Source organism: Anabrus simplex, chromosome 8 (assembly GCF_040414725.1).
Source record: "Anabrus simplex isolate iqAnaSimp1 chromosome 8, ASM4041472v1, whole genome shotgun sequence".
Lineage (NCBI taxonomy): Eukaryota > Metazoa > Arthropoda > Insecta > Orthoptera > Tettigoniidae > Anabrus > Anabrus simplex.
This window is the reverse complement of record NC_090272.1, coordinates 92,767,309-92,779,864: the sequence shown is the minus strand read 5'-3', so window position 1 is coordinate 92,779,864 and position 12,556 is coordinate 92,767,309.

The window sequence follows — 12,556 nt, the reverse complement described above, 5'->3', positions numbered from 1 at the left end:
TATAGAGGATATTCCATGGTGTAGTCTTCTGCACATTCGTGGTAAAGTACTTCATAACCAAATTGAATAAAAGAGGGCTAAGCGCTGTCTTCTACACTAATAATGATAGTCGTATGGCCTCAGCTACCGTGCGCAGACATTTCAATTTGACGCCATCTGGCTGTCTGCTCGTCAATTTCGACGTTCCGTTTTACTCTAGGCCCACTAGATGGCAGGCTGAGTAAACAGAAACTCTCTTGAGCGTCTATGGCTGAGATTTAATGAATGTTGTCGGGTAAACACCAAATGTGTCACCAGAGATCTTTTACATTCCGACATTGTACGGCACAGAGTGTCGAAAGGACTTTTTTCCGCCCTTCAAAAATCCGAATACCTCTGCCGTGTTTGAACCCACTATCTTGCGATCCAGAGGCCTACACTCTACCACTGATCCTCAGAGGCAGCTACTTCTACGCTGATACCCATAGATCCTAACTCGAGCTGCAACGCCGGTGTACATAGGGTTTTTGGCGCAGGCATAGCATGCGGGTACTACCTGAAGTCTGAGAGTTTGCCAAACTAACCAACTAACTGACTAACTAACTAACTAACTAACTAATGACCTAATATACGCTTTTAATTGGGAATATATTAACTGAAAGTTTTGCGCAGAAGGGAAAATGGACGTGAGAATTTACCAGGAGGTTCAAAAAGTATACGAACTTTGACTGCCTCTGGCTTGCTACGTAGGCAACTTCTTTGCCTTGCCTCCGTGGAGTACAGCCTATGGCACCAGGCGCAAGAGAAAAGTAATGCTCGAAGTGTTCTTTGATTCCAGGGACTGGTATGTTTTACATGCATTCCTGATGGTCCAACTATCACTAAGGAGACATACGTTTCCATTTTTGGCGTCTTCCTTCTGCATTACAGGTAACTAGACTACACTCCGACTGAAATCATAACTTTTATGTCCAATTTGAGGCAGTTATATCTCAGTTTGTGTTATGATCCTGGAGAATTACTATATACGATTGATTACATCACAGGCTAGTTAAACCTTCTCATTACTCAGAGTTGTAAATAATGAAGAGAAATAATCACCCTTCTTTCTTTTGACATTGTATGAGAAATTAAGGTTCCTTTAAAGTTCATAGATTTTCATATTGTGGTAAACTTGAAGGCAACATTTAAGCTTAATATCTGTTTAAAATATCTCCTTTTCAATCAAAAGGAAGAAATGAAGGAACAACTATGCATGCTAAATTCTTATTAAGATTCATACAATTATGACACATCCCTCATTTTTAGATTAATAATAATAATAATAATAATAATAATAATAATAATAATAATAATAATAATAAGGTAAGTATCAGCATGAAGGCAGGGAATGTATATCGACTTGGACTGAAGCGAGAGAGTGTGTATTATTATTTCTTCAGAGAATTTAAAGTCGGATTTAGTTACGAATATAATAATTTAGTTCATACGATAGTATGAAGGGCACTTCTTCGTCTTTAGTTTTTTGGACAATGTACTCAGGTAGGAGAATCTCCATGATTGCTGATGCATTGAGATAATTTGTTTTGGTAATATATATTTACCGCCTCTGTGGTGTAGTGGTTAGCGTGATTAGCTGCCACCCCCGGAGGTCCGGCTTCGATTCCCGGCTCTGCCACGAAATTTGAAAAGTGGTACGAGGGCTGGAACGGGGTCCCCTCAGCCTCGGGAGGTCAACTGAGTAGAGGTGGGTTCGATTTCCACCTCAGCCATTTTGGAAGTGGTTTTCCGTGGTTTCCCACTTCTCCTCCAGGCGAATGCCGGGATGGTACCTAACTTAAGTCCACGGCCGCTTCCTTCCCTCTTCCTTGCCTATCCCTTCCAATCTTCCCATCCTTCCACAAGGCCCCTGTTCAGCATAGCAGGTGAGGCCGCCTGGGCGAGGTACTGGTCATTCTCCCCAGCTGTATCCCCGACCAAGAGTCTGAAGCTCTAGGGCACTGCCCTTGAGGCGGTAGAGGTGGGATCCCTCGCTGAGTCCGAGGGAAAAGCCGAACCTACAGGGTAAACAGATGATGATGATGATGAATATATATTTAATGATTTTTACATGAAACTACTAGCGAAGTTGGTAGCAATGATGAGTATTGTTTCTTAGTAACCAACCTTACAACAGAATATGTTTTTTACTGTACGTCGCACCGACACAGGAAGGTCTTATGGCGACGATGGGATAGGAAAGAGCTAGGAGTGGGAAGAAATCGGCCGTGGCCTGAGTTAAGGTACAGCACCAGCATTTGCCTGGTGTTAAATTGGGAAACCATCTTCAGGGCTGCCAACAGTGGGGTTCGAACCCACTATCTCCCAAGTGAAAGCTGATAGATACGTGACCCAATCCAAGCGGCCAATTGCTCGGTACCAACCTTACATGATACCAAGTATAGTGCTGGGCCCCTTTGTAAAAAAAGAGAAAGAAAAAACACAACGTGTGTCCCAATAAAGTGTATACTAGATTTCCTTCAATAGTTTCAGAACTACGAAAACCCGGAAAAAGAACATATTTATTAACAGATTATAACCGAAAAAATAGAATGACATGTTTCGTTCTTGAAAGAACATCGTCAGATTCTATCGAATCACATTTTTAATATGTTCAAATATTTTATGTATTGATGAATATTATTAAATGTAAAAACGTATTTTACATTCTGTTTCTAACCACCTAATACTTGAAAATTAAAACTTATCTTAATGAAATGCTCCAGCAGGGCTTCATCTCTCTTAACTAGTCCAGCAAAGAGTGCAAGGTCGTGCAATGCTCTCTCATTGACGTGACACTAGCTGGCTAGTATATCGGTACTTTTCGTTCGTCTGTTCCGGTGACATTGTCGCCTTCCGAACAACTCTATTTGTAGTTTTACTATTATTGCACTATGTATTAATGAACGTCGATTTTCGTGGCTCATTGTATTAAAATAAATAAATAAATAAATAAATAAATAAATAAATAAATAAATAAATAAATAAATAAATACCACAGCACAGCGCGACGATCCCTGGTCCAGTTAGTGGGGGGCCGTGGATAGTACGGTCGTGACTTCCACGTTCCTTTGAAGAATTTCTTTGCTCACTGTCGGAGGCAGACCTTCACATGCCCTGATGAAGGCCAATGTAATTTAGCAGAAAGCTCGGCTTTGTTAAATATATATAAGTGGCTCTAATCCAGTTAGCAAGATGATTATTATTATTATTATTATTATTATTATTATTATTATTATTATTATTATTATTATTATTATTATTATTATTATTATTATTACGTTTAAATTGTTTAAATTGTTTTGAGTTATGACACTGGTTAACTTACGCAAGCAGTAAACTCCTTTAAAAAATATAAAATTTAAGTAACGTCATATTAATTTACAGTCTTCCCTTATTACTATATTTACAAACAGTGACATTCCGTTCCTTATTTACGTTTATCTCCTCTTTAATGACGTAGTCTCATGAATTCTACCTCGATACTGCATATTTATATTAAAATACACTGCATAATTTGATCGAACTTTGAAGATATGTTCAACATCTCTTCTTTAAAATCATAAAACATAGGACAAGATGTACTGTAGGTTACATTACTGTTTGCCGCTTCCTTCATTACGAAATTCGTACCATTTTGCGCCGTAAATTTTCTAAAATGCCTTTATAAGACCTTTTAGTTACAAATTAAGTTCATAAGGTCAGAGCAATAGATTCGATCACGGGAAGTGAGTGGCTGTAGGTAAAACTAGTGTTTGATCCTCGCGTACGTAAGAACCAAAATGACGAGTGATCTACATCCATGTTATAGAGCAGGGCTGCCCAGCCTTTTCATGAAGTGGGACGCACCTGACTCTTGGCTAAGGAGGCGGGAGCGCCGTATAATAATAATAATAATAATAATAATAATAATAATAATAATAATAATAATAATAATAATAATAATACCGTGCTCGATAGCTGCAATCGCTGAAGTGCGGCCAGTATCCAGTACTCGGGAGATAGTAGGTTCGAACACCACTGTCGGCAGCCCTGAAAATGGTTTTCCGTGGTTTCCCATTTTCACACCAGGCAAATGCTGGGGCTGTACCTTAATCAAGGCCACGGCCGCTTCCTTCCCACTCCTGGTCCTTCCTTGTTCCTTCGTCGCCATAAGACCTATCTGTGTCGGTGCGACGTAAAGCAACTAGCAAAATAATAATAATAATAATAATAATAATAATAATAATAATAATAATAATAATAATAATAATAATAATAATAATAATAATAATAATAATAATAGAGAAACGTGTAGGCTAATACTGAATTAATATTTTCAAACGTATCGTACTTACTTATTTAGTGAGAAATCGGGCATCGCATGCTCGCAGTAAGTTAAGGAACAGTTTTACTCCTCACATTCACTATTAAAACTGTAGGTTCATAGCCTTTTAGTCATGAGTAGAATCATTGTATATCTATAGACTGTATATATGCAATAAGAGTTTTGTCTGTACTTTGCTCAGAATTAAAAAAGAATGGTATTTCTATATCGGTCGTGTTCACAGTAACAAGGAAATGCACTTTTTAATTGTCAGTAATGTCTGTCTGTCTGTCTGTCTGTCTGTCTGTCTGTCTGTCTGTCTGTCTGTCTGTCTGTCTGTCTGTCTGTCTGTACGCGCATCACGAGAAAATGGCTGAAGGGAATTTAATGAAAATCGGTATGTAAAGTTGGGGAATAAGGTACTACGACCTAGGCAATAAATACTTTTATTCACACTGGATGGAATGGTAGTTTAGGTGAAGGCCAAAAATTCAATTCTCAAAAATTTATGTTATTAGTGGTCTTATCGATAAATTCTACATAACTAAAGTTGTATAGAAATAAATGTATGATCATTAATATCTTATATATTTTTACCGTACCGGTTATGTTAACAGAGATATTCATGAATTTCGATTCTTTTGCTAAGTCATACCATTGCCGAGCTACGTGAAAATGGGTGAACAGAATTTAATGAAAATTGGTATGTAAAGTCGGGAAAAAGTACTACAGTCTAGGCTATAAATAACTTTATTCACGCTGCTTAAAATGGTAGTTTAGAGGAAGGTGTCTAAAATTTAATATTTAAAATACCTATGTTATTAAGCAATTTATTGAAATCTTATTCACAACGTGTACACAACTTCGTCTAGAATTCTGTATACAATGTAGAATTCCGTAGGGAAGCACCAAGTACACAAGCTAGTAAAATAATAATGTGAATTAATAACTAATGTATAATTTTGCAGTCAATATGAATGAAAATTGAGGCCATGAAAGTACAATTATTCCCTGAATATAAATAAAGTTTAAATCTAATTTAGAGAAGAGCACATAAATATAAAATGTGATCCAGCAGAATGTGCAAATTACCTCCTATTCGTCTCCTGTCGCACACAATGAAGATTTTTGAGAGAATCCTTAATCGACGACTGCGTGACATCGTCAGGATTAGTACCAATCAGTGCGGGTTCTTCGAAGGTGCTGGAACAACCTATACAATCTTCGCTGCCAGAATGCTCATTGGAAAGCACTGAGAAAAACAACAGCTTGAAAAGGCTTTCGACCGAGTTTCACATCGTGTGATCTGGAATGCACTTCAGGACCTTGGTATAGTAGAAATCCTTATTAGTTGGATCAAGATGCTTTAAAAGAACACCACAAGTCGTGTTCGTTGCGCTGTCGGCACCTCGTAGAGCTTCCCTGTGAAAGCCGGTGTACCCCAAGGCTCCGCATTATCCCCATTGCTCTTTGTTCCCGTCATGGACATAACCACACGGGACATGCAGAGGAGTGTCCCTTGCATTCTCTTATATGCAGATGATGTTGCACTTACTGATACCACCTGAAAAGGATTGCACATCAAGTTTGTGACTGTAACAGCCGTCCCTCATAACACGGTCTTAAACTGAACAAAAAGAAAACAGAATACCTGGAAACCATTCTAAGCAACGGCTCCATCCAAGTTCATGGAGAGATTTTAACGACGACCGTAAGCTTCAGGTACCTAGGATCTCACCATCAGACTGATGGTGGGATAGGTGATGAAGTGCGAAGTAGGATAAAGGCAGCATGGATGAGATGGAAGGAAGTCATAGGCGCAATCTGCAACAGAAGGATTCCACTACAACTGAAGTCCTAAAATATACCGCATGGTAGTACATCCTGTTGCCTTATAAGGTTTTAAATGTCGACAAGCTGACAACGCTAGGGAACGACAATTACCCAACGTGGAAATGCGTAAGCTCCGTTGGTCGATGGGCTTTACGCTTCTGCATCATGTCGAAAACGATACCGTTAGCCAGCATCGCACCCGTCAGTGAGAAGGCACGGGTAAAACGTCTCCAATGGTATGGTATGGTCATGTCCTGCGTGCCGCACCAATTCCATCCACTCCTTTGCAATTAATGGGCAGCATCCACTTGGACGTCCAAAGCAGAGTTTGTATGACACAGTAAATCCTGATAGGAAGACTCAGCTTAAGACCACACGATGTCCAAGATAGCGCAGAATGGCGAGCCAAGACTGAAACAGCGGACTCTGCATCAGCGGGAAAACGCTAGGAATAATAATAATAAGAAGAAGAAGAAGAAGAAGAATTAAACTACTGACAGGGAATATCCCACCTGGCTGACAGCCCTAAATGCAGATTAGTGGTTTTGATTGATTGATTGATTGATTGCTTGATTGATTGATTGATTGAATTAGTTGAGAATTTTGTGAGAATTTCTGAAACGTCTCAATTCCGGTATCTTAATTCAAATAAGACTCAATATTTCCGCAAACGCAAACAAGAAGAAAGAATGAGTTCGAAGTAATCAAAGACAGCTTATAGACAACTTAATAAAGTCGAGATAAGCCGATCTCCGCGAGCCGCAACCGAGTACGTCTAGTGCTCCTAGAGAGGCTCTAGAGATGGCTATACTCGCTCGAAAAAGCTCCATAAGAAATAATAGATTCACTCTGCGCATTCATTTCCAACACCCGCCCAATACCCAACAGCCACAAGAAAAAATTCGATGCCTAAAAAGACCTGCGGCCATGTTTCCAACATACTGTAGCTCCCCACCATCATCATCACCACCTAACCACTACATATTTTTATATTAGTTGAAATGTTGATTTTAGAACTTAGCCGCTTTCGAGTTATAAGTCTTCAGTTCCAAGAGATTCCATAACCTTCACTACGTTCTGGTGAAAATGGCTGGTTACAATGATTGCTGCGTGACATGCGAAATCACACCTTTAGTTGGGGAATTACTCATGTATCAAGTTCTTGCAAATGCTTTTCATTCCTCATCATAACAGTGAATAATGAAGTGGTCCATTCCTTTCTATGAAATCACACCGAGTACCATTATGTTCACAGGATGATTCACAGTTTTCTGTACACATTATTGCAACAGCTGTTCCCCAAGCCTATGTCAAACAATACTAATTGTACGCTTATTAACAATGAATGGCTATCTACAGTATCTTGATATAGTAACCGTAACTTTTGCACTTGGTGGCTAGATGAGCATAAGACCAACGCAGGGCGTGTGCGTATCTGGAGTATTACAGAGAGGGAGAGGTTTACTTGAAATAAGTATAATGGAATTCAAAGAGAGCTGATGAATTTATTAACAAGAAAAAAGTTCAAATTTCATATCACCTCTGTACAGAAGATATACTGGGTATGCCGTCTCTTTACTCTGGGCTGGCAAGGTTCGTTGTGGTCCAGCTGCGGTTCTCGTTCGACCCTGGAACGCCTTCCGATGGAGGTCTAGACCGTCTGTATGATCTGGAAGTTGTAGAAATTCTGGATGGTCTAGACCAGGAGTTTCCAAATGGCGGTCCGTGGGCCGCATGTGGCCCGCAAAGCTATTTTTGCAGCCCGCGAGATCACTGTAAGTAATAATGTGAAGAAAAGTCACAAAAATATTTATTAGCTCGTTCAGAAATGCATTAATTTTTATACACCTTATAGACCCAAGTCAGAACTGATTATTCTTTATTCTTTGCAACCAAGATGGCGACTACTGTGTGTGAGTCTGTGATATCCGTAGTAGATAATGGTGTAAGATGCAGTGAAAAATGTAGCAAATGCAGAAGAGTAGTTAAAAATGGGATTCTGTGTCGTAAGTGTGATGAATGGTACCATTTTCGTTGTGCAAATATTGTAAATAGGACTGATATTGAAGAAAGTGAGTGGCTGTGTCCCGAGTGTAAACAAACTGATAGTGAGGCAGAACAACAAGAAAGAGAGACTTACGAAACTATAATTAAGATTTTAGGAGTGCTACAAGAGGACTTATGCGCTCTGAAACATGAAAATGAAAGCTTAAAGGACAGAATAAAGAAACTGGAAGATAAAGAAGACATTGGAGAAGAAAGATCGCCGTGGAGGGAAGTGACGCGTGGCCATTTTAGGCCTAATGTTAAACATATGGGAGAAACTACGTACAACTTAAAACCGGGAAAAAACTCTTTGCAGTGCCAAAATAGATTTCAGTTATTGCAGCAAGTTCCCGAAGAAGACACACCAAGTTTTCCAAATAATTTTAAATCCAGGGGAGGTAACAACAGAAGAAGAAAACCAACCGAAAGTCAAGATCGCCAAAGATTCATCTCTACGCAGACAGTCAAGGGCGGGGTATGGCAGAAGGCATCAAGGATGAGCTGCAGAATCCAGAGACTGAGGTTTTAGGACTAATAAAACCAGGTGCCAAAACTGAAGACGTCCTTTCAAGTTGTGATCCTGTGTTAGAGAAGGACAATTATGTGGTGATTGTGAGTGGTACAAATGACATTGCTGCAAATGAAGGTGAGGAACTAATTACGACTCTCAGAGGTAAGATTTCCAAACTACCTGACTCAAAAGTAATTGTAGTAAATGTGCCACCCAGGTATGACCTTTTAGAGGACTCATGTGTGAACAAAGCTGTACATGATGTAAATATAAAAATCAAGAGATTATGTAAGAGTTTTAGAAATGTCTATGTAGTAGATACTTTAGGTCTTGGCAGGCAAATGTTCACTAGACATGGGTTACATCTAAATGGTAATGGAAAAGCAACTCTCTGTAGACAAATTGTTACAATTATCAACAGAGATTTGCAAACTAATCTGTACTTAAGAAAACCCATACCACTAAACTGGCACATACAGGGAAACTTGCCAGAAAACCCAGACCCTTAAATCAAGATCTATGTACAAGGATCTGGGTTCCAGGGAAGTTCTCAACTCATGAGTCAAACGTTACCCAATTGCAACAGTCAAGTTTTAGGGAGGAAGGAGGTCTGAGATTGCTCTTGGTAAACTGTCAGAGTGTAGTAAATAAACAATTAAAATTCGGTACATTGATGGAATCTTATGAGACGAATGTGGTGATAGGAGTGGAATCGTGGTTGAGAGAAGGGGTGGGTAATACAGAAGTATTTCCAGAAGGGTATACAGTCTATCGTAGAGACCGAGGAGATAAAAAGGGAGGAGGGGTATTTATTCTGGTGAAGGAAACTTATTGTTCGCATGAATGGTTTACTGATGAAAGGGATGAAATATTAGGGATAAAATTAGTTTGTGATAATATGAAGGAGGTGGGAATTATAGGAACATATAGGCCTGGAAGAGAGGAAAGAGACATGGAAATATTTGAGAAAATAATAGATTATACTCATAAAAACAATAATGATACGGTAATAATTGGGGGAGATCTAAACTTGCCTGAAGTTGAATGGAATGGAGCTGCAAGTGAAGCCCATGAACAGAAACTGGCAAATAAGTTAATTTGGGAGGGAGGATTTACACAAGTAGTACAAGAACCAACTCGTCTCAATAACTTGCTAGATGTATTCTTGGTCAAACCATGGGAAATTGTTGATAAAACTGAGGTAATTGAAGGAATAGGTGACCATAAGGCTGTAATAATGGATGTAGGACTCGTACCAAAAATGCTTAATAAGAGGGTCACAAAAGACAAGAAATTATACAGAAAAACTAAAGTTGATGAATTTGGGACTTACCTTAAATTACAGTTCAGTTGTTGGATAAGTGAAGGGAATAATGTGGATACACTTTGGACTAAATTTAAAGGAATCATTTGGGAAGGAGAGAAGACATTTGTACCTGTTAAGAAGGGTAAAATGACCTCAGACCCTGTTTATTACACAAGGGAAATAAGAAAATTAAAAAGAAAATGTAGAATAGTAAACAGGAAAATCAAAGAAGGTAGGGAGAATGGAGAAACTAGAAAACAGCTAATGAGGGAACTGAATAGAGTGAAAAAGGAAGCAAAAGAGAATTATATGAATGGCATTCTTCAAGAGGGTAATGACCACAAAGGGAAATGGAAAAAGCTGTATTCATATATTAGGAATCAAAAAGGAAAAGGAATCCAAATTCCTACAATGGTGGGAGAAGGGGGTGAATACTATTTAACAGATACTGAGAAAGCAAACCTCTTTAGTAGGGAATTCCGAGATTCAGTAGAAGATTGTCAGGACTTGGAAACCGTAACAGAAGATAGAGAGGGAGAGACACAGAGGGAAACAAGAAGCTTCTCATTCACAAATGAAGATATTTTCAGAGAAATCCAACTGCTTCAGCAAGGAAAAGCAGCAGGGAGTGATCAAATTACTGGGGAGGTATTAAAGACAATGGGGTGGTATATAGTGCCTTATTTAAAATTTCTCTTTGACTATGTCATAAATAATAGTGTGATACCAAAGGAATGGAAGGAATCTATAATAATACCAATTTATAAAGGAAAGGGTGATAAAAGGAAACCAGAGAACTACAGACCAATCAGCCTGACCAGTATAGTTTGTAAAATACTGGAGAGTTTAATAGCAAAGTACATCGGAGGGATATGTGATGATAAAAATTGGTTCATGAGGAGCCAGTATGGATTTAGAAAGAAATTTTCTTGCGAGGCATAACTGGTGGGATTTCAGCAGGACATATCAGATCAGTTAGATTCAGGAGGCCAGTTAGATTGCATAGCCATAGATCTTTCCAAAGCCTTTGATAGAGTGGAACATGGAATATTATTAAAGAAATTGGAGCGAATAGGATTGGACGTAAGGGTTATACGTTGGATAAGAACATTTTTAAATTCAAGGGTTCAGAAAGTCAAAGTAGGAAATAATATATCACAGGAAGAGAAATACAACTTCAGTGAAGCATTCAAAGTACTATCTCAATCGTCTATCACTCGAGAAGTTCAATTATAATGTTATACTTCGTCAAAATATTTCAATCACTGGATGAAAACTTAGGTTATAATGCACTGTTCGAAGTCTATCACCCGAAGAAATATTATGATCAATTTGAAATGTAAGCACTCGGTTATTTAACGAAATATTTCAATCACTTTGAAATGTAAGCATGAGTAGAAAATAATGCACACCGAGCTCGATAGCTGCAGTCGCTTAAGTGCGGCCAGTATCCAGTATTCGGGAGATAGTAGGTTCGAACCCCACTGTCGGCAGCCCTGAAGATGGTTTTCCGTGGTTTCCCATTTTCACACCAGGCAAATGCTGGGGCTGTACTTTAATTAAGACCACGGCCGCTTCCTTCCCACTCCTAGCCCTCCCCTGTCCCATCGTCGCCATAAGACCTATCTGTGTCGGTGCGACGTAAAGCAATTAGCAAAAAAAAATAAAAATACAAGTCCCAGAAACACTTAACTTGAATGAAAGAAATGATAAGTCACTTGGAAATGAACGCAAGTTAAATTGCACTGTTTAAGTTAACGTTGAAAAGTTTTATCACTCGCGAATGAATAACACCGACAATTTATAAGTCCGTTTTATGTTACCGTGGAGTTAAAGTTTTCTAAGTACGAAGAACTCTATCAAACACTTGACATTCGGCGAAACCGTAGTTTTTATTGCGACGAATAATGACACCAGCTGACCGTTCGGTCTCGACTGTGGTACATGACTGTCTTTGACCTCTAACTGGCCCTCCTTTTATACAAGAATCGTGGGAATTTAAGTTATAGTATTCTGTTGAATATCTCCCTCGATTCTAGTCGGATTCTCTTCAAACTTGGTGAAAATGAGGACATAAAATTGGTTAACACGATGATGTTATGCTTTTAATTCTATCTTAACCCCCAAAATAGTTATTAGCAATATAACGTTTCGAATGTTCTATCGGCTGACGTAATCCAGCTGTGACAAGATAAGGTGGGATGTGACGTCGCACGTTCCACGTCGCACTCTGCCTGCTGTTGCAGCCAGCTGTGTACTAACGCACGGCGCGTAGTTCGAGTTCAATTGGCGGGGACTCTGAGAGAGAGAGAGAAAGAGAGAGAGAGAGAGAGCGATTCTCTTCATTCTTTAGGGTACTGTCTTACATATTCTTGCTCTTTCATAAGCTATTAGTACAATGCATCGTGGCATAATGCCAATTTTCTTCTTAATGTTCTTTGTTTTTACGTCCCACTAACTACTTTTACGGTTTTTAGAGACGCTGAGGTTGAGGAATTTATTCCCGTAGGAGTTCTTTTAGGTGCCAGTAAATCTA